This window comes from Oncorhynchus nerka, linkage group LG11, assembly GCF_034236695.1.
Source record: "Oncorhynchus nerka isolate Pitt River linkage group LG11, Oner_Uvic_2.0, whole genome shotgun sequence".
Lineage (NCBI taxonomy): Eukaryota > Metazoa > Chordata > Actinopteri > Salmoniformes > Salmonidae > Oncorhynchus > Oncorhynchus nerka.
The window spans coordinates 41,620,240-41,643,628 of NC_088406.1; the positions used below are offsets into that span (position 1 = coordinate 41,620,240).

Below are 23,389 nucleotides of genomic sequence, written 5' to 3' on the forward strand. Positions count from 1 at the left end.
TCCTCACCCTCTAGTGCTGTCACATACTGTACTGAACACACACACAGCCAGGAATCATACCAGTCAGAGTGTGTGGCTCAATAAAGACGCAGTCTCATGGATGACTGAAGTTTATAGTTTGAACTAATGGTATAGTGTGTTTCATCAACATTTCAATAACATTTAGTAGGAGAGGTGTGGTACAGTATACAGCCGATGTGACTCTGGTATGCAGTGGAGTCATGTAAAAAGGAAATCATTTTCTGAGAATAAGGTGTAGGATTAAAGGTAATGTATATGGTAAACTATGTATACATGTTTATATTTAAGCAAAAAGGCCCGGGGGGGGTGGGTGTGGTATATGGCCAATATACCAGGGCTAAGGGCTGTGCCCAGGCACTCAGCGTAGTGTTGTGCTTAAGAACAACCCTTAGCCGTGGTATATTGGCCATATATCGCTAACCCCAGAGGTGCATTATTGCTATCATAAACTGTTTATCAATGTAATTAGAGCAGTAAAAATGTGTGTTTTGTCATACCCTTGGTATACGGTCTGATATACCACGGCTGTTAGCCAATCAGCATTCAAGGCTCGAACCACCCAGTTTATAATATAGCATATATCATGCTCATGGATTCTATGTATAAAGTCACTATAACAATGAACAGGAGAGAGGTTAAAATAATAGCCGCAATGTGAGACACATTATACAGAAAACATATAGGTTACAAATAAGTCCACATTTGTGGTATTACTAGTAACCTAAGCAGGCTTAAAAGACTCAACTTGAACTTCCTTCTTTTTCAGTCCCAGCAGGAATTTCTGCCAGGCACGTGTTTCTACATAAAAGAAAACAAAAGAAAACAGGCACAATGTGCCTTTCAACACTGCCAAAAACCCAAAGCGTGTCAAATACTGTTGGAGATTCAAAGTCTAGAGATTGCGTAACTTTCACTGGAAACATATGTTTTCGATGTAAATGAGGACATGAAGACTGGTGGGGTTCCTGCTGATCTTAAACAAGTCTTTCTTTTATTTACTCTATTAAAACTCCATGCTGTGCGCCAACAACAAATACCTGTGGGCACCATCCATCTGGAGAGCCCTATCCATGCATGCATGCCTTGCATCAATGCTATGGCCTAGTCACACCCAGAACCTGAGCAACTAACTGTACGGATGATCAAATTGTGTTGCGCCACTGAAAAAGTTGTGTAGTCTGAATTATTCTTTCTTTTTCAACTTACTGTTTGCTCTCTTGGGGAAATAGCTAAAGGGTGAAATAACATAAAAGTCACCTTTGGAACTGAGTGAATTAATCTTAAAAATATACACTGTATATTTCAAAGTCAAAATGGAGACATACTATTCTATATCCTCTCCTCTCTAAATTGTTTATTTTTTCTCTCTCCTTTGTTTGTTCCCTCTCTCAAGGAAGTTATCCCATGCTGGGAAACAGACATATTTTCTCTCCCAAATGTTCCAGCTTTCTGCATAGCGCAAACCTGACAATTTTCAACATCCTTACTTTCCTTCTCAATGTCCCTCCACAGTAAGGGAGCTTCATCGATTCACTTGTTCCACTCTCCTGTGAAGAATAAGCTTCTGTATTGTGGTGCGGGCGGGTGGGTGGGGGGGGGGCTTCACCCCAGCAACCACAGGCTTTGCTCTGGATATGTGTGTGAAGATAGGTTGGCCTGAAAGCCTGCTTCCTGGGGCCTACATTTCACTGTCATATAAGTCTCTGACAGCTAAAAGCTGGAACCTTCTCAGTTGCCACAGCGACCCAGTCCTGACAGTCTGTAAATGTGAGGTTATGGTGTATCCATAAGTATCTCCTTTCGCCCCAACACTGAGGCTGTGTCCTAACGGGCCCTGGTTAAAAAAGTAGAGCACTAAATAGGGAATATGGTGTCATTTGAGACACACTTATGATTCTCTGCAACCAGTGCACATGAGACAACGCAAAATCAATCTCCTCTATTGCGTGGCAGCGTAGCCTAGTGGTTAGAGCGTTGGACTAGTAACCGGAACGTTGCGAGTTCAAACCCCCGAGCTGACAAGGTACAAATCTGTCATTCTGCCCCTGAACAGGCTATCATTGAAAATAAGAATGTGTTCTTAACTGACTTGCCTGGTTAAATAAAGGTAAAATAAATAAAAATTAAAAACTTGGTTTCTGATTAAACGAGGCACAATTTTACAAATTGTGGAAAAGTGCAGTCGTGAAATGTAGCCTGCAGAGGCATGTACTATGCGTACTGTAGATAGTCAAACTGTTCCCTGGCTCACAGCCACATCACAGAACCCCCCACAGATTGATAAAAGAAGATACTCAGTGCCGGTCAAAAGTAGTGAACTATGTGCCATTTGGGACAAAGCCAGCATATCTCTCCAGGAATAGCTGGCCCATTCAATAGAACAGGGCCTCTGAAGGAACAATCCCATTCAAATGACTGCCACCTTGCATAAGACAGAGAGCATACCGGGATCTCACTCATTCATCATACTGTAGCAAACATTTACGGAGCTGAATCTCATGTTAATATGACATCTTTATAACTACATGTAAACCTTAACATAGTTCACATTGTTTGTTAGATGGGCTGACACACACACATACACCGATTGTTATGTTTGTATGAGGGACAGCCATTGTCAAGGGTAGCTAGGCTACACTAAGCAGCTTTGTCTGTCCATGACTATTGTGTAGGGGCTTGCCCACCCATTTGCGTCAGATCTTTGCATGGGAGCTTTGATGTACGTACCCCTATAGAAATATAATTATGCATCAGAATACCAGGTCTGTCATACTGAGTGTACCCATGAGTGTTCCAGTCAAATTGTTGTGGTCCCTTCTGGTAATCCTATTTCTATGCATACCACTTCCCCTTGTGTGTATAGTATGTATAGAGTGTGATATACCACTAGATAGCCTCTGTGTATGTTTAAGGAGGCAAGCCAAGCCTTAATGGTTCAGAAAACCGCCCTCTTAACCACAGTTCCAGACCAGAACTATTGTGTATAGCCTAGTCAGACAAAATGATTCCCCTTTTATCATCTCCACTTCACCCAGCTGTTACGTAAGCATTCATTCTAATCAAAGCTGTCACTGAAACGTTCACGAGAGTAGAGGGAGAGAGAAAAAACAGTGGAAACACGATATAGATCAGTTGATGTGGATCCCAGGCACTTCATGGAAACATTGACAGAGAAAATCTATCTAAACAGCCCTTGGTTGGATGGGAGATTTTCATGATAAACAATCATTTAGATCATCTCCATGTTGGATAACAGACGCAGTGATGATGATGATGGTCTTGGGTGAAGCTGGAGGTGTGGGGAGTTGGGGGTAGTCATCACCATGGTTATTATGGGCTCTCTCTCACGTAGAATGATGGTCAGAGAGCAGCAGGGTCTCTAAGGGGCCTCTCTGACTGGCAGCAGTACAGCATGTCCCTAGACGCGGCTGCTTGGTCTACCCCTGCCATGTAAAACAATTCACCGGTTCACAGGTTGTCAATAAAAAAAGGGACCTTGGATTTGACGATCATGTTTAGTATGTGTACTTTGAGAAAAGATCATTAATGAATGAAATAATTTACGCCATTGGATTATACTTCATGGTCATATAATGCCATTCGGTATAAAACAGTTTGGTATTATGCAAGCAAGAACAGAACAATCTCTTCCAAGGGTCTGTTCTGATTTCAATTATGGGAGGTCTACAGGTTTCATCCATTTTACTTGTTGCCATTGGAAGAGAACCATCTGTCTTCAGGGCACAGTGGGAAACTTGGCAAGGCGCTTCGGCAGATTATTATCATTTTTTTCACACTGATCTATAAGACAAAACGTTGAATTATTGGGATTTTTGGTTTCACATGTACAGTGGGGCAAAAACGTATTTAGTCAGCCACCAATTGTGCAATTTCTCCCACTTAAAAAGATGAGAGAGGCCTGTAATTTATCATAGGTACACTTAAACTATGACAGACAAAATGAGGGAAAAAAATCCAGAAAATCACATTGTAGGATTTTTTAATGAATTTATTTGCAAATTATGGTGGAAAATAAGTATTTGGTCAATAACAAAAGTTTATCTCAATACTTTGTTATATACCCTTTGTTGGAAATGACAGAGGTCAAACGTTTTCTATAAGTCTTCACAAGGTATTCACACGCTGTTGCTGGTATTTTGGCCCATTCCTCCATGCAGTTCTCCTTTAGAGCAGTGATGTTTTGGGGCTGTTGCTGGGCAACACAGACTTTCAACTCCCTCCAAAGATTTTCTATGGGGTTGAGATCTGGAGACTGGCTAGGCCACTCCAGGACCTTGAAATGCTTCGTTGCCCGGGCGGTGTGTTTGGGATCATTGTCATGCTGAAAGGCCCAGCCATGTTTCATCTTCAATGCCCTTGCTGATGGAAGGAGGTTTTCACTCAAAATCTCACGATACATGGCCCCATTCATTCTTTCCTTTACACGGATCAGTCGTCCTGATCCCTTTGCAGAAAAACAGCCCCAAAGCATGATGTTTCCACCCCCATGCTTCACAGTAGGTATGGTGTTCTTTGGATGCAACTCAGCATTCTTTGAGTTTTTACCAAAAAGTTCTATTTTGGTTTCATCTGACCATATGACATTCTCCCAATCTTCTGGATCATCCAAATACTCTCTAGCAAACTTCAGACGGGCCTGGACATGTACTGGCTTAAGCAGGGGGACATGTCTGGCACTGCAGGATTTGAGTCCCTGGAGACGTAGTGTGTTACTGATGGTAGGCTTTGTTACTGTGGTCCTAGCTCTCTGCAGGTCATTCACTAGGTCCCCCCGTGTGGTTCTGGAATTTTTGCGATCATTTTGACCCCACGGGGTGAGATCTTGCGTGGAGCCCCAGATCGAGGGAGATTACCAGTGGTCTTGTATGTCTTCCATTTCCTAATAATTGCTCCCACAGTTGATTTCTTCAAACCAAGCTGCTGATCTATTGCAGATTCAGTCTTCCCAGCCTGGTACAGATCTACAATTGTGTTTCTGGTGTCCTTTGACAGCTCTTTGGTCTTGGCCATAGTGGAGTTTGGAGTGTGACTGTTTGAGGTTGTGGACAGGTGTCTTTTATACTGATAACAAGTTCAAACAGGTGCCGTTAATAGAGGTAAGGAGGACAGAGGAGCCTCTTAAAGAAGAAGTTACAGGTCTGTGAGAGCCAGAAATCTTGCTTGTTTGTAGGTGACCAAATACTTATTTTCCACCATAATTTGCAAATAAATGTATAAAAAATCCTACAATGTGATTTTCTGGATGTTTTTTCAAATTTTGTCTGTCATAGTTGAAGTGTACCTATGATGAAAATTACAGGTCTCTCTCATCTTTTTAAGTGGGAGAACTTGCACAATTGGTGGCTGACAAAATACTTTTTTGCCCCACTGTATATGCAAAGTTAAACTCTCCTTCTCACAGCGGGCCACAAAGCAGTGTGTGTGCGTACGTTTGTGTGGCTGTGTGCATGTTTGTTACAGCTATCGTTTCATACGAGATCACTGGAGAACATGAGAACATGCTGAGGCTGCGAGACCCACACCCTAGAGGGATTGTTTCATTAGATGAATCAATAAATATATTGCTTTGGCCACTATCATCCCTACAGTGCGTGCAACGTTCACCCAATGTTGTGTCTAGTATAATATTACATTGGGCTTTTAGACTCCAGAGTAGGCCATGAACATTAGAATGTCCCACCCCTTTGGAGACAGCAACATATTTGGCTCTCATTGGTTGGTGGTTGCATGCAATTGGTTTTGTAACTTCAACAAGGGACCAATGCTAAGAAGACCAGGGTCATGTTCATCTGGCACCAAACATAAGAGTAGGCTGAAACTGGGAGGGACTACCTGGACTGAAGAGTGTCTGCTAAATAAATGAACTGTAAGCCACTCATTTTTATTTCCGTTGCGAAACTTTTAAAAACTGTTTCAGATGCATGCCCTAATGAACACAGACCAGATTGGTGTGTTCTGGTTCAATGTTCCTTGATAACACGTAAATATAAACTAGTAGTGCTATGGGCAAAGCAGACCCTGCACAGAATACCAGTGTTCTCCAGTCAACAGGTGCTCCTCCTTGACTCACCATACGGCTTTGGTTAAAAGACGGCGTCATCGGGATCAGGGCATGGACGCCCTGCAGACAGTGTTTTCTCTCTTCACACCTGTGTTAATTTATAGTATAGCCTCTCGTTTGATCAACACAGAGAGACAAAGGCCAATAGAGCTCTCAGGTAGAGAGGCGATGACTGTGTTTGATGTTGCAGCTCTGGGCCATTGCCTAAAGAAGATGGATTACCTATGTTCTAGTCATGAACACATTCTGGCTCTTCTTAATGGGGCCATGCTGGCTATATGGCTATGAGTTGTAAATGATTTAGCCAATGAAATGCTCAAATCAAAAGAAACTACTGGGCCTCCGCCTCAATGACCTCGCTATTATGGTCTGGAGAAAATAAGTTTGCATTCATGTTAAATGTTGATAACACTTTAGCCGACACTAAGACATAGAATGCATTGGGATGTGGTTTAAATGCATTGTAGAGTTGTTGTCATAAACATGCGTAACCACCTTGTAAAACTCTTCTCATAATGATTCAAACTATTAACAACCATTTTGTGTCATTGAGGCAAATCTGCTATGTAGAGAGACATAACATGTAACTAGCCTTGTAATAAGACATTATAAAAGGCTCGTCATCAAACGTATACATTTTTAAAAGCCTAGTTTGATAATAATTGAATGACAAATGATGTACACTAATCCAATTTTGGTAATTTTATTGGTTTTGGAAATTATCAACACCAGCAAATGTAAAACCCTGTGAGTCCAGTTATACCACACTGACAGAGTTACAAAGAGTCATTCAAAGCATTAATATGTCAAATGGCACCCAAAGTCTGACGGGTGTAAACTGCATTGGGATTGTAATGTCAAATCAGACACGTGGTAAATTGTATTTTCTCGATTCCTAGCTCCCTCCCCTCTGACCTTCTCTTCCAATGTGTTTTGAGGAGGCAAGCAGAGAGGACAAGAGGAATTGAGAAAATACAGTTGAGAAAGAGCTTTGGTGTTGACAAAAGTTACTGAGAAACGGCGAGACTAGTAGCCATTGCAAGCAGAACCCTTCTGACGAGAAACCAAACAAATGACAAACAATACCTCTTCTGTAAGTTAGTTAATCACTGATAACTTATTTTTATCGTGAGGGTAAACATATTATTGTGTCTATACATGGCACCATACAGAGGACATAATATCATTTGACACAACAACAACAAAAATTCAGTACTCGAACAACTTGTAACAAAAGCCACGTAACAAACTTTCAGATTTGCAGTGTGTTCCGTGTGAGAAAAGCCCTCAGAATTCTGTTAAATGAGTTACGTGTTGAACATTTCATGTGACGGGATACATTTGAGGACAGGACAATGGTCTTGCAGAATGCAAGCGAACCCTAATGTTCATCACAAAGGATTCAACAGGAACAGAGGTAACAGCTAGGAATGTGTTCAGGAGGGAATAAACATCACAGTACACAACATTCAGCACAACATTAGAACACGCCTTGTCACTGGGGTTTGCTACTACTTTATGACACGATCTACAAAAGGCATGTCCACAGACTCCATAGTAAAGACAGACGAGACCTCTTCCAGCCATGTTTAAGGCAATTTAAAAGCATTTCCTACAGGTATTCATATCCTTCTCTTCTGTACTACTGGTATCCCTCTCATTATTTTTGATCAATATACATTTTCACAGAAAGCATTATTACAATCAAACAAATAAGTTATAGACACACTCAAATAAGTCAATCACGTTAACAAGAATACAGAAATAAAGAATGACATATATTATTTTCAGACAACGTTGAGTGCAGCAGATTGTGTTGGACGTATTGGACCTCTGACATGAGATGTATGCTACTATGCTGCCTGCATGAGCTTTACCTGGCATCAGACCTACCATACACATTTAAAGGCATTAATAAGCATCAGTAAGAGTGGGGATTGTTAAACACGGTGAACATCTTGTTTCATGCAATGTTGAGAAGTCTTTTTGCCAGTTTCAAAGACATAGGTTAGGCATAGATAGGCGATTACACAGTAGCATGGCCCAAAAATATTTTGGGCATCTCAGATTGTTCTGGCAATTCTCGCATAAAAACTTTACTGGGAGGAAGGATGTGTAACATGCTTTTTGAGAAAAGTGGCCATTTTAGGCCCTTTTTAGACCTACCTATACATGCCTCCTGTAAGACCCTATGAGCCGTAAACGGTACATGGTACAGACATCATGGTGTCATTATACTCCTCTGAAATATTCATTATGGCTATAATCTGAAATACATTTTTTCACATTAATATCTCAAAAGTGCCCTTTTTGATTTAGCTTATTTTTAAACATATTGTTTGAAACGATATACTCTTCGAAAACATCACATTTCCAGAGTGGGCTCTCTACTACTTTCAAAGAAATTATAAACGCTATACATCAACATTTACATTATAGGCCATTAACCAATCACAGCCCTCCAGCACATTCAGCAAATCACCAGTTGAGGGAGTTCCCTTTGAATCCATTTTCCCATTCACTGTGTTGGTGGTACTCATAAAATATATCATAATTTTAAAAAGTAGCAGAGAGACCACTGAAAATGGCATGTACTTGTAGAGTATATGATTAAAAACAACCATGTCAGATCCATGGGAAAAGTGGCTATCAAGCGCTTTAAAATGCAGTGGCCTTCATCATAAGTTGAAAACGTGTGAGTGACCATTTCAACAGAAACATGTCCGTGGACCATATCAGTACGAGCCAGGCCTCAGGAGTAAGGGAGTAGAGGATGAATGCAACACAGCACATGTGCAGCTTGGTGTAGGGCCAAGGGATCAAAAGGAATAGCGGCATATAACAGGGAACATATAGGCAAGTCATCCCGAAAGGGCAAAGCACGACACAGTAAGCCTGATGTGGGGAAACAATCTAATTGGACTTCTCCAATAGAATATAGAAAGACCACAAGGGATCATGTTGGTGTGGAGTAAATCTGAAATGAGTTTGGTCCAAAGCTGGAGGCTTTAGGAAGCAGGAAAAAGGATGGATTTGGGAAGTTTGGGAAGGCAGCTTTTCCCACACGTGCGTGTGTTTGGGCTTTTGGAGATCAGACACTTATTCTGATCAAACAGAAAACAGGTGTTGGGTAATCAAAGCTGCTCCGGATGTGTGGCCGATGTTTGAGACCCACAAATGTTATGTACTAAATCAGAGACAGACCCGGATGACCTCGGGTCCAAAATGTCAGAGTTAAAGGTGGGGACACATGAATAATGGAATTTATCCAGATACTGTCACACCCTGACCATAGTTTGCTTTGTATGTTTCTATGTTTTGTTTGGTCAGGGTGTGATCTGAGTGGGCATTCTTTGTTGGATGTCTAGTTTGTCTGTTTCTGTGTTTGGCCTGATATGGTTCTCAATCAGAGGCAGGTGTTAGTCGTTGTCTCTGATTGGGAGCCATATTTAGGTAGCCTGTTTTGTGTTGGGATTTGTGGGTGGTTGTTTCCTGTCTTTGTGTTTTCTGCACCAGTTAGGACTGTTTCGGTTTTGCCACATTTGTTATTTTGTATTTGAAGTGTTCAGTTTGTATTTATTATTAAATAAGATGAACACTCACCACGCTGCGCTTTGGTCCTCTCCTTCCCAGGAAGAAAGCCGTTACAGATACATTAGGCTGGACTTTCATTGAGGGCTATTCACTGACAGTTGATTAAACGTGTGTGTGTGCGTGTGTACACCAGTATTGCTCCCACGACATTCATGGTGGTAGTTTCTCTGCGTTTTCGGAGAGACTTTGCAGCAGGGTTTTCTAAAAGTTTTCCTCAGATGTTTCAGGGATGAGGAACTTGAGGAAAAGGTCCCAGATACAGTAGACCAAGTGTCTGTACAGGGTAAGAGTCACAGGTTAAAGGTCAGGGGTCTCCCAGAAATCAACTCTCCAACATGCCCTCCAAAAATATCCACCATTTAACTATCGACAGTTACAGGTGGACATTTTAAGGTTGTTTAAAATGTTGAAAACTTCGTCATTTGGGGCTTGCGAGTTTTACCAAATCACAAATTGGGCCAAATCACAACCTGATATTTCTGATAGCTCCTACGAGGTTCAACGAGCCAAATTACTTCAGCAATGGAATCCTTACAATTGGCCGTGTTCTTCGTTCCAGTGAAGAAAATTCCTGAGACAACTCTTGTGATTTTAACAGCATGTTTCAAACACTACAGGGACTTAGTTGAGTCGTAAATATATTATACTGTACCTTACGCACACACACCTTATTTGAACATTTCAATAAGAAGATTAGGGTGATGCATGCCGCTATAATCAAAACTGATGCATCTTAAGAACAAAGGGCTGGCAATGTATAAATCATCAGCTTGACCCAATGGAAACGTGTCTGGAAAGAGGTATATCATATGGAACACGCTATAAAGCTTGGCTGATGCCCACTGATTCACAACCAGCTCATCACTTAGCTTTAGAACCCTTTATCAACTCCTCATGCCATGTTCCTTCATAATCTATTGTAAGACCATGATGTCAGGCTCTTTAAATCATAGCCAGACAGACAGGCAAGTGACGTAGTGTATATGACTTTGTTTTTTGTGTGTGTGGTCACCTGTTTATGTAAGGGTTCTGCAGAGATTCCAGTGCAGTCTGCCGGTTTAGTCTGTATTTGTCCGAGCCCAGCACTTCTGAGAGCAGATCTATAAACACAGAAGAGTACAAATATAGAACTGAGAGGCCATATAGGACTCCACAGAGAAATTAGAACAGCCAAGGTCACCAAAAATATATTAACTAAAAACATAGCTAGTTGGATAAAGTAAGACCAGCAGTCCCTGAAATGGCTTCTTAGTTTACAAAATTGAATTTACATGAAATGCCATTGTATTGCACATAAGCAATATAAACTACCGTAATACAAATGAATTGTATGTTTGCAGAGGTAGATAGGAATGAGAGTATGGGCCAGGGTTTTTTTTCATGGTCAGGTCACAAGGTCAGGATAAACTCCTGGGTCCTGTTTATTTGTAATGTTCATAAAATAGTACATTTGAACGTAAAAACTAAAATTAGCGTTTCTTATTGAACATGTCCATAATCCCTCCTGGTTTCAGTCCATTTTCTTCCATTTGGTGCCTAATGAACATGAGCCTGCCTCTTCGTTATTAATAATCACTTGCCTGGTAGTAGTTTCATGAGGCAGTGCATGGATTGCTGCTTGGTGTCCTCCTTCTGTTGGTGGCTGTGCGCCGGGGGGTGCTGGGCTGGTAGGCTGCCCCCATGCCACACCTCCTGCAGGACCCGCAGGGTACAGGTCAGGTTGGCCACGCTCCCGTTAAGCCAACTGCAAGTGACAGACACATCAGGGATGTGATCAGGACAACATACTGTAGATATATTGAACAAAAATATAAACACATGTAAAGTGTTGGTCCCATTTTTCATCATTACACAGGTGCACCTTGTGCTGGGCACAATAAAAAGGCCACTCTAAAATGTGCAGTTTTGTCACAACACAATGCCACAGATGTCTCAAGTTTTGAGGGACCATATAATTAGCATACTGACTGCAGGAATGTCCAACAGAGCCTTTGCCAGAGAATTAAATGTTAATTTCTCTACCATAATCCGCCTCCAATGTTGTTTTAAAGAATTTGGCACATCCAACAGGCCTCACAACCGCAGAACAAGAGTAACCACGTAACCACGCCAGCCCAGGACCTTCACATCCGTCATAAATGTCATCGCAGTAACTTTAGTTGAAATATCAACTTACTCGTGATACACCGATACTACATTTAGGCCAATACCCGATATTTTACTTGACCCCTCCCCCCAAAAAACGATACCGATAACCGATATTATGCATAATTTATGCATTCTAGTACAGTTAAATACTAAACACACACGGACGCAGCGGTCTAAGGCACTGCATCTCAGTGCAAGAGGCGCCACTACAGTCCCTGGTTCGAATCCAAAAAATCTAGTAAATCACATTGTAGGATTTTTAATGAATTTATTTGCAAATTATGGTGGAAAATAAGTATTTGGTCAATAACAAAAGTTTATCTCAATACTTTGTTATATACCCTTTGTTGGCAATGACAGAGGTCAAACTTTTTCTGTAAGTCTTCACAAGGTTTTCACACACTGTTGCTGGTATTTTGCCCCATTCCTCCATGCAGATCTCCTCTAGAGCAGTGATGTTTTGGGGCTGTTGCTGGGCAACACAGACTTTCAACTCCCTCCAAAGATTTTCTATGGGGTTGAGATCTGGAGACTGGCTAGGCCACTCGAGGACCTTGAAATGCTTCGTTGCCCGGGCGGTGTGTTTGGGATCATTGTCATGCTGAAAGGCCCAGCCATGTTTCATCTTCAATGCCCTTGCTGATGGAAGGAGGTTTTCACTCAAAATCTCACGATACATGGCCCCATTCATTCTTTCCTTTACACGGATCAGTCGTCCTGATCCCTTTGCAGAAAAACAGCCCCAAATAATGTTGTTTCCACCCCCATGCTTCACAGTAGGTATGGTGTTCTTTGGATGCAAACGCGACGAGATGAGGTTTTACCAAAAAGTTATATTTTGGTTTCATCTGACATTCTCCCAATCTTCTTCTGGATGCTCTCTAGCAAACTTCAGACGGGCCTGGACATGTACTGGCACGTCTGGCACTGCAGGATTTGAGTCCCTGGCGACGAAGTGTGTTACTTTGGTCCTAGCGCTCTGCAAGTCATTCACTAGGTCTCCCCGTGTGGTTCTGGGATTTTTGCTCACCGTTCTTGTGATCATTTTGACCCCACGGGGTGAGATCTTGCGTGGAGCCCCATATCGAGGGAGATTATCAGTGGTCTTGTATGTCTTCCATTTTCTAATAATTGCTCCCACAGTTGATTTCTTCAAACCAAACTGCTTACCTATTGCAGAATCAGTCTTCCCAGCCTGGTACAGGTCTACAATTTTGTTTCTGGTGTCCTTTGACAGCTCTTTGGTCTTGGCCATAGTGGAGTTTGGAGTGTGACTGTTTGAGGTTGTGGACAGGTTTCTTTTATACTGATAACAAGTTTAAACAGGTGCCGTTAATACAGGTAATGAGTGGAGGACAGAGGAGTCTCTTAAAGAAGAAGTTACAGGTCTGTGAGAGCCAGAAATCCTGCTTGTTTGTAGGTGACCAAATACTTATTTTCCACCATAATTTGCAAATAAATTCATTAAAAATCCTACAATGTGATTTTCTGGATTTTGTTTTCTAATTTTGTCTGTCATAGTTGAAGTGTACCTATGATGACAATTACAGGCCTCTCTCATCTTTTTAAGTGGGAGAACTTGCACAATTGGTGGCTGACTATATACTTTTTTGCCCCACTGTGTATATACACACACACACACAAGTTATTTTGTTGGCATTTACATATGTCCCCATAACCAGTAAAACATAATCAAAACCTATTTATTTCACTTACTTGCTGTGCTGTTTCGTTGTTCATTTGTTCAGTCATTTCATTTTCCACCAGGATTTCTATGGAATGCCATTTGGGTCTTTGCGTGTCAAAAAAGATACACGTCAAAAAACACAAAACAATCTGTTTCAGTAGCTAGCTGACTATATAGTTAGTGTCATCATCTAAAATAACCCTAATTTATAAGACAGTTCTTATTTGATTAATGGTGGTCGGACCCATCTATGTGAAGCTAGCCACAATAAGGATTAGCCACAATATTGGACTTTGCGGTTAGCCTTCAAGATAAAAGTATGGCATAATTCTACTATTTGTATTCATTTGCATCACTGTCAATGACACATTTATTTTGAAGGCAAACTGCAAATTCGACTAATCCATATTGTGGCTAGCTTCACATAGATGGGTCCGACCACCATTAATCAAATAAGAACTGTCTAATAAGAGCTGGCTGCTTATAACGTTAGTTTTGGGCAACAGGGTTAAGTAGCTGGCTAGCTATTTATTTTCATGAACTGAAGTTCAATTTCAATTAGCCGAACAACAAGTGGCAACCTAGCTAATAGTTACAAGGATTCCTAAATCATTGCTAAGAATAATGAAAATGACTGCAGTTTCTACTGGTCATTGTTTTCAGGCTGGTTGTATTGGTGCTAGCTAGGTACCATGCTAAAGCTAGCTAGCTACCCCAGAAGTTGCGGTCAAACAAATATTACCAACGCGGTATTGTAAACACATAGTTCGTGGCCGGTGTTTGCATACTTTTTTGGTACAACTTTGACAGTGCTACTGTATCTTTTTCTACACGAAAAGACCCAAACAGCATTCCATAGTATGAATGTCATGAAGCTAATAGCAGTGGCACTATTACTGTGTAACTCCGATAGGGCATCATCTGAAAAATAGCGCACTTGGTAGTGTGTACCGGTGCTTGACCAGTTGGCGAAAGCCAACATCACCCACGACAGAGAACAGTTGATTGTCAAGGGCAATGAATTCCATTATCTTGACTTTAATGGATGAAATGTCTCTATGAAATGTTGTTACTCTTTCAAATGACTGCTTGATCCACACAGCAGACATTGTGGGCTAGGTTAGGAATGCTGTGTTGCATGTGTAGCACAAAATTTTACGTGGCGTCATTACGTTATGTACCTACTTTATATACACGGTAGCTTTGACAACGGTTTTTAACATCGGCGTTAAACTAGACATTGGGCCGATACCGATGTTGGCATTTTTAGCTAATATCGTCCAATTCCGATATATTCACCGATATATCGTGCATCCCTAAAATTCTGACAAGGTAAACCGTCCACTTCTAAATGAAGACGTGTGTATGACGATGCTGTCACATGGAGAGGACATTTTACGCCCAACAAGATTAAAACCTGTTCGCAAAAAAATACATTGAAGAGACGGTATGACACACACACAAACAATAGGGTCCACTCCACACTGACTTATAGCATAAAGGCACAGAACGCAACAACCCCCATCCACATGTGCAGAGGTATTTTGAGCACAAGGTAAACGGCCGTACTACATTCCAATAGCCTTACAGAAATGCAGTAGATGGTATTAATCAACTAAACAAAAGTCGTCCAAAGAACGTGCCATGCTTGTAAAATGATCGGTGTGTTTACAGTCATACACACACAGGGAGAGAAGATTTGCTGTTGGTCTCTTGAGTAGGGCTTACGCAAACAGTGTACACAAAAATAGTTTGTATCCAGACTCTATTCAATTGGATGAGAGACTTGATCAAAATCAATGAATAACACTCTGCAGATGTTACATAATACTGTAAAATCCACAAAAATATGGTTCATGGCACATTTCAAGGCCCTTAATTTAGTTATTTCATTACAGGTTTTTTCTTTACACTGCTGAGGGACATGGACGGTTCTGAGAAAACATGGATCTCGTTTTTGTTTTGACTGTCTTATCCCCTGTCATTGTTAGTATGTTTCATAACAGCGAGGCTGGCTTACCAAACCAATACATGATGACATCTGTGTGGAACCACGATGTGGGACTGTGAGAAAATGTTACTACAAAAAAGCCTATGAAGGATTGCCTGCTAAGAACCTCTCTCAAGATTGATGTGAGCAATTATTATCTTTGCACATACAGTATGTTGTATGCGTTGGAGGGAGAGAGAAGATACGTTCATATTAAAAATAGGTTCCAATGAGAGTCTACTTCAGAGTTCAACTAACAAATAACAATGACTAGGAGTTCTAATGAGAAAATACAACTTATGTAACACAAGTCAAATGGATTCCGTCCAAAAATGTGATGCATATTGAGCTCAATACTTGTGCTTGACTGAAGAAGCTGCCATGTCTCACAGAGCAGCTATGAATTCTGGGAAGTGGACTGTGATTTCTTTTTGCCACGGATCTCCTACTCTTCATGCCTCTGAAGTTTACTCTGCTCATTAAAAACTCAGAATGTGGACAATGATGAGTGTCCGTTCAATGCCGCATACCAACCGGAGACAAGTGCATTAGCCTAAATAATGGTCGCTTACGACGACAGAGACGAGTCGAAAACACAAGCACGTGAGCACAAGGTGCCGAGACCAAACATACTCTCTTCCAGACAAACATTTAAAAAGTGCTTTATTTTTTCACTAATTTGGGGAAAATCTTTAGACTTTTCGGCAGATCCTTCTTAAAGCATTGGGAACCTCCCAAGTCTCCCCCATCTATAATGTCCTGGGAGGGCTGGTCTGGTCTGACATGCACACGGCCGTGGTTTATGTCTTGGGGAAGCAGCAGTCACTCCAGCTCCTCCTACCCAGTCACTAGGGAGGTTTATAGCAGCCCGGCTGCACTATTTCATCAGGAAACACGGAGGCCCTGGAAACACTCCCAGCAGGGCCTTGCACTCTTTGATACGCTGTGATGTCTTTCACAGTCAGCATCAGAGTACGTCATGTTCACATTGAAATAACGTTGCCCTAACTTGGTGCACCCGGTGAAGGTCTTCTGCTGTGAGTAACGATGTAGGGAAACCAACCTAAGAAGTAAGCCTACTAAAGAATGGTATGTTTCACAGTGGGCGATGTTGACTCTGGAAAAGATCAGGCATCTTGATATATCGATGAATGGCACCCGTGATTTCCCACCACCACATACTATCTAAATCCGTTATATTGTACAGTACATATTCCAGTATCATTGATGAAAATGATGCAACACAAAGTGCAATAGCTAACCAGCCTCTCAACATTAGCGTCGGTGGATGGAATGCTGGCGTCTCTGGGATAACAAGAAGACAAACGCTGCACTTGTCCAGACAAACCATTTAAGGGCTGTCGTTGGACCACAGCTAATGTAAGGTGATGGAACTAAAAAGCGAGTTGTTTGGAATCAACAGTGGTACATTTTATTTCGTACTACTGACCCGGTGTTCAGTTTATGAAGTGCAGCCCATTTTGACTGGCAGCGGCTTTGACAGGGACACGCAGCATTAGCAGGGAATACATTTCTCCACCTCAGGAAGAATGGAAAAAAAGGGTTACTGCGCTCTCCCGCAGCCAGCCATGTTTAAACAACCCCGTTTCAAATTCTAATAGGTGCTTTGATTTCTTCTGACACTGCAAAAACATCAACGTGATAACTATATTCCATTTGGAAAAGTGCCTAATTGACATGCGAAATTCGCTGGGAAAAAGTGACAGCCCGAGACGTGGTGTTGTTCGGGTAGACAATGGATAGGAGAGTGACAAAGACAGTTCATTCATCGTCTGTGACAGACAGAGACGTGGTGTTGTTCGGGTAGACAATGGAAAGGGGAGTGAGAAAGACAGTTCATTCATCGTCTGTGACAGACAGAGACGTGGTGTTGTTCGGGTAGACAATGGAAAGGGGAGTGAGAAAGACAGTTCATTCATCGTCTGTGACAGACAGAGACGTGATGTTGTTCGGGTAGGCAATGGAAAGGAGAGTGAGAAAGACAGTTCATTCATCGTCTGTGACAGACAGAGACGTGGTGTTGTTCGGGTAGGCAATGGAAAGGAGAGTGAGAAAGACAGTTCATTCATCGTCTGTGACAGACAGAGACGTGGTGTTGTTCGGGTAGACAATGGAAAGGAGAGTGAGAAAGACAGTTCATTCATCGTCTGTGACAGACAGAGACGTGGTGTTGTTCGGGTAGACAATGGAAAGGGGAGTGAGAAAGACAGTTCATTCATCGTCTGTGACAGACAGAGACGTGGTGTTGTTCGGGTAGGCAATGGAAAGGGGAGTGAGAAAGACAGTTCATTCATCGTCTGTGACAGACAGAGACGTGGTGTTGTTCGGGTAGACAATGGAAAGGGGAGTGAGAAAGACAGTTCATTCATCGTCTGTGACAGACAGAGACGTGGTGTTGTTCGGGTAGACAATGGAAAGGGGAGTGAGAAAGACAGTTCATTCATCGTCTGTGACAGACAGAGACGTGGTGTTGTTCGGGTAGGCAATGGAAAGGAGAGTGAGAAAGACAGTTCATTCATCGTCTGTGACAGACAGAGACGTGGTGTTGTTCGGGTAGTCAATGGAAAGGAGAGTGAGAAAGACAGTTCATTCATCGTCTGTGACAGACAGAGACGTGGTGTTGTTCGGGTAGACAATGGAAAGGGGAGTGGGAAAGACAGTTCATTCATCGTCTGTGACAGACAGAGACGTGGTGTTGTTCGGGTAGGCAATGGAAAGGGGAGTGAGAAAGACAATTCATTCATCGTCTGTGACAGACAGAGACGTGGTGTTGTTCGGGTAGACAATGGAAAGGGGAGTGAGAAAGACAGTTCATTCATCGTCTGTGACAGACAGAGACGTGGTGTTGTTCGGTTAGACAATGGAAAGGGGAGTGAGAAAGACAGTTCATTCATCGTCTGTGACAGACAGAGACGTGGTGTTGTTCGGGTAGGCAATGGAAAGGGGAGTGAGAAAGACAGTTAATTCATCGTCTGTGACAGACAGAGACGTGGTGTTGTTCGGGTAGGCAATGGAAAGGGGAGTGAGAAAGACAGTTAATTCATCGTCTGTGACAGACAGAGACGTGGTGTTGTTCGGGTAGGCAATGGAAAGGAGAGTGAGAAAGACAGTTAATTCATCGTCTGTGACAGACAGAGACGTGGTGTTGTTCGGGTAGGCAATGGAAAGGGGAGTGAGAAAGACAGTTAATTCATCGTCTGTGACAGACAGAGACGTGGTGTTGTTCGGGTAGGCAATGTAAAGGGGAGTGAGAAAGACAGTTAATTCATCGTCTGTGACAGACAGAGACGTGGTGTTGTTCGGGTAGGCAATGGAAAGGAGAGTGAGAAAGACAGTTCATTCATCGTCTGTGACAGACAGAGACGTGGTGTTGTTCGGGTAGGCAATGGAAAGGAGAGTGAGAAAGACAGTTAATTCATCGTCTGTGACAGACAGAGACGTGGTGTTGTTCGGGTAGACAATGGAAAGGAGAGTGAGAAAGACAGTTCATTCATCGTCTGTGACAGACAGAGACGTGGTGTTGTTCGGGTAGACAATGGAAAGGGGAGTGGGAAAGACAGTTCATTCATCGTCTGTGACAGACAGAGACGTGGTGTTGTTCGGGTAGGCAATGGAAAGGGGAGTGAGAAAGACAATTCATTCATCGTCTGTGACAGACAGAGACGTGGTGTTGTTCGGGTAGACAATGGAAAGGGGAGTGAGAAAGACAGTTCATTCATCGTCTGTGACACACAGAGACGTGGTGTTGTTCGGGTAGACAATGGAAAGGGGAGTGAGAAAGACAGTTCATTCATCGTCTGTGACAGACAGAGACGTGGTGTTGTTCGGGTAGGCAATGGAAAGGGGAGTGAGAAAGACAGTTAATTCATCGTCTGTGACAGACAGAGACGTGGTGTTGTTCGGGTAGGCAATGGAAAGGGGAGTGAGAAAGACAGTTAATTCATCGTCTGTGACAGACAGAGACGTGGTGTTGTTCGGGTAGGCAATGGAAAGGAGAGTGAGAAAGACAGTTAATTCATCGTCTGTGACAGACAGAGACGTGGTGTTGTTCGGGTAGGCAATGGAAAGGGGAGTGAGAAAGACAGTTAATTCATCGTCTGTGACAGACAGAGACGTGGTGTTGTTCGGGTAGGCAATGTAAAGGGGAGTGAGAAAGACAGTTAATTCATCGTCTGTGACAGACAGAGACGTGGTGTTGTTCGGGTAGGCAATGGAAAGGAGAGTGAGAAAGACAGTTCATTCATCGTCTGTGACAGACAGAGACGTGGTGTTGTTCGGGTAGGCAATGGAAAGGAGAGTGAGAAAGACAGTTAATTCATCGTCTGTGACAGACAGAGACGTGGTGTTGTTCGGGTAGGCAATGGAAAGGAGAGTGAGAAAGACAGTTCATTCATCGTCTGTGACAGACAGAGACGTGGTGTTGTTCGGGTAGGCAATGGAAAGGAGAGTGAGAAAGACAGTTCATTCATCGTCTGTGACAGACAGAGACGTGGTGTTGTTCGGGTAGACAATGGAAAGGAGAGTCAGAAAGACAGTTCATTCATCGTCTGTGACAGACAGAGACGTGGTGTTGTTCGGGTAGGCAATGGAAAGGAGAGTGAGAAAGACAGTTCATTCATCGTCTGTGACAGACAGAGACGTGGTGTTGTTCGGGTAGGCAATGGAAAGGAGAGTGAGAAAGACAGTTAATTCATCGTCTGTGACAGACAGAGACGTGGTGTTGTTCGGGTAGGCAATGGAAAGGAGAGTGAGAAAGACAGTTCATTCATCGTCTGTGACAGACAGAGACGTGGTGTTGTTCGGGTAGGCAATGGAAAGGAGAGTGAGAAAGACAGTTCATTCATCGTCTGTGACAGACAGAGACGTGGTGTTGTTCGGGTAGACAATGGAAAGGAGAGTCAGAAAGACAGTTCATTCATCGTCTGTGACAGACAGAGACGTGGTGTTGTTCGGGTAGGCAATGGAAAGGGGAGTGAGAAAGACAGTTCATTCATCGTCTGTGACAGACAGAGACGTGGTGTTGTTCGGGTAGGCAATGGAAAGGAGAGTGAGAAAGACAGTTAATTCATCGTCTGTGACAGACAGAGACGTGGTGTTGTTCGGGTAGGCAATGGAAAGGAGAGTGAGAAAGACAGTTAATTCATCGTCTGTGACAGACAGAGACGTGGTGTTGTTCGGGTAGGCAATGGAAAGGAGAGTGAGAAAGACAGTTCATTCATCGTCTGTGACAGACAGAGACGTGGTGTTGTTCGGGTAGGCAATGGAAAGGAGAGTGAGAAAGACAGTTAATTCATCGTCTGTGACAGACAGAGACGTGGTGTTGTTCGGGTAGACAATGGAAAGGAGAGTGAGAAAGACAGTTCATTCATCGTCTGTGACAGACAGAGACGTGGTGTTGTTCGGGTAGGCAATGGAAAGGAGAGTGAGAAAGACAGTTCATTCATCGTCTGTGACAGACAGAGACGTGGTGTTGTTCGGTAGACAATGGAAAGGAGAGTCAGAAAGACAGTTCATTCATCGTCTGTGACAGACAGAGACGTGGTGTTGTTCGGGTAGGCAATGGAAAGGAGAGTGAGAAAGACAGTTCATTCATCGTCTGTGACAGACAGAGACGTGGTGTTGTTCGGGTAGGCAATGGAAAGGAGAGTGAGAAAGACAGTTAATTCATCGTCTGTGACAGACAGAGACGTGGTGTTGTTCGGGTAGGCAATGGAAAGGAGAGTGAGAAAGACAGTTCATTCATCGTCTGTGACAGACAGAGACGTGGTGTTGTTCGGGTAGGCAATGGAAAGGAGAGTGAGAAAGACAGTTCATTCATCGTCTGTGACAGACAGAGACGTGGTGTTGTTCGGGTAGACAATGGAAAGGAGAGTCAGAAAGACAGTTCATTCATCGTCTGTGACAGACAGAGACGTGGTGTTGTTCGGGTAGGCAATGGAAAGGGGAGTGAGAAAGACAGTTCATTCATCGTCTGTGACAGACAGAGACGTGGTGTTGTTCGGGTAGGCAATGGAAAGGAGAGTGAGAAAGACAGTTAATTCATCGTCTGTGACAGACAGAGACGTGGTGTTGTTCGGGTAGGCAATGGAAAGGAGAGTGAGAAAGACAGTTAATTCATCGTCTGTGACAGACAGAGACGTGGTGTTGTTCGGGTAGGCAATGGAAAGGAGAGTGAGAAAGACAGTTCATTCATCGTCTGTGACAGACAGAGACGTGGTGTTGTTCGGGTAGGCAATGGAAAGGAGAGTGAGAAAGACAGTTAATTCATCGTCTGTGACAGACAGAGACGTGGTGTTGTTCGGGTAGACAATGGAAAGGAGAGTGAGAAAGACAGTTCATTCATCGTCTGTGACAGACAGAGACGTGGTGTTGTTCGGGTAGGCAATGTAAAGGGGAGTGAGAAAGACAGTTAATTCATCGTCTGTGACAGACAGAGACGTGGTGTTGTTCGGGTAGGCAATGGAAAGGAGAGTGAGAAAGACAGTTCATTCATCGTCTGTGACAGACAGAGACGTGGTGTTGTTCGGGTAGGCAATGGAAAGGAGAGTGAGAAAGACAGTTAATTCATCGTCTGTGACAGACAGAGACGTGGTGTTGTTCGGGTAGGCAATGGAAAGGAGAGTGAGAAAGACAGTTCATTCATCGTCTGTGACAGACAGAGACGTGGTGTTGTTCGGGTAGGCAATGGAAAGGAGAGTGAGAAAGACAGTTCATTCATCGTCTGTGACAGACAGAGACGTGGTGTTGTTCGGGTAGACAATGGAAAGGAGAGTCAGAAAGACAGTTCATTCATCGTCTGTGACAGCCCGAGACGTGGTGTTGTTCGGGTAGACAATGGAAAGGAGAGTCAGAAAGACAGTTCATTCATCGTCTGTAACAGACAGAGACGTGGTGTTGTTCGGGTAGACAATGGAAAGGAGAGTGAGAAAGACAGTTCATTCATCGTCTGTGACAGACAGAGACGTGGTGTTGTTCGGGTAGACAATGGAAAGGAGAGTGAGAAAGACAGTTAATTCATCGTCTGTGACAGACAGAGACGTGGTGTTGTTCGGGTAGGCAATGGAAAGGAGAGTGAGAAAGACAGTTCATTCATCGTCTGTGACAGACAGAGACGTGGTGTTGTTCGGGTAGGCAATGGAAAGGAGAGTGAGAAAGACAGTTAATTCATCGTCTGTGACAGACAGAGACGTGGTGTTGTTCGGGTAGGCAATGGAAAGGAGAGTGAGAAAGACAGTTCATTCATCGTCTGTGACAGACAGAGACGTGGTGTTGTTCGGGTAGGCAATGGAAAGGAGAGTGAGAAAGACAGTTCATTCATCGTCTGTGACAGACAGAGACGTGGTGTTGTTCGGGTAGACAATGGAAAGGAGAGTCAGAAAGACAGTTCATTCATCGTCTGTGACAGCCCGAGACGTGGTGTTGTTCGGGTAGACAATGGAAAGGAGAGTCAGAAAGACAGTTCATTCATCGTCTGTAACAGACAGAGACGTGGTGTTGTTCGGGTAGACAATGGAAAGGAGAGTGAGAAAGACAGTTCATTCATCGTCTGTGACAGACAGAGACGTGGTGTTGTTCGGGTAGACAATGGAAAGGAGAGTGAGAAAGACAGTTAATTCATCGTCTGTGACAGACAGAGACGTGGTGTTGTTCGGGTAGGCAATGGAAAGGGGAGTGAGAAAGACAGTTAATTCATCGTCTGTGACAGACAGAGACGTGGTGTTGTTCGGGTAGGCAATGGAAAGGGGAGTGAGAAAGACAGTTCATTCATCGTCTGTGACAGACAGAGACGTGGTGTTGTTCGGGTAGGCAATGGAAAGGAGAGTGAGAAAGACAGTTAATTCATCGT

General features: G+C 43.1%; 1 pseudogene; it reads right to left on the reverse strand.

Annotated features, from left to right (window-relative positions):
- Nucleotides 1–6,790: 6,790 nt before the first annotated feature.
- The window catches only part of LOC115136884 (sorting nexin-19-like), a 51,994-nt pseudogene continuing 35,395 nt past the window's right edge, over nt 6,791–23,389 (reverse strand).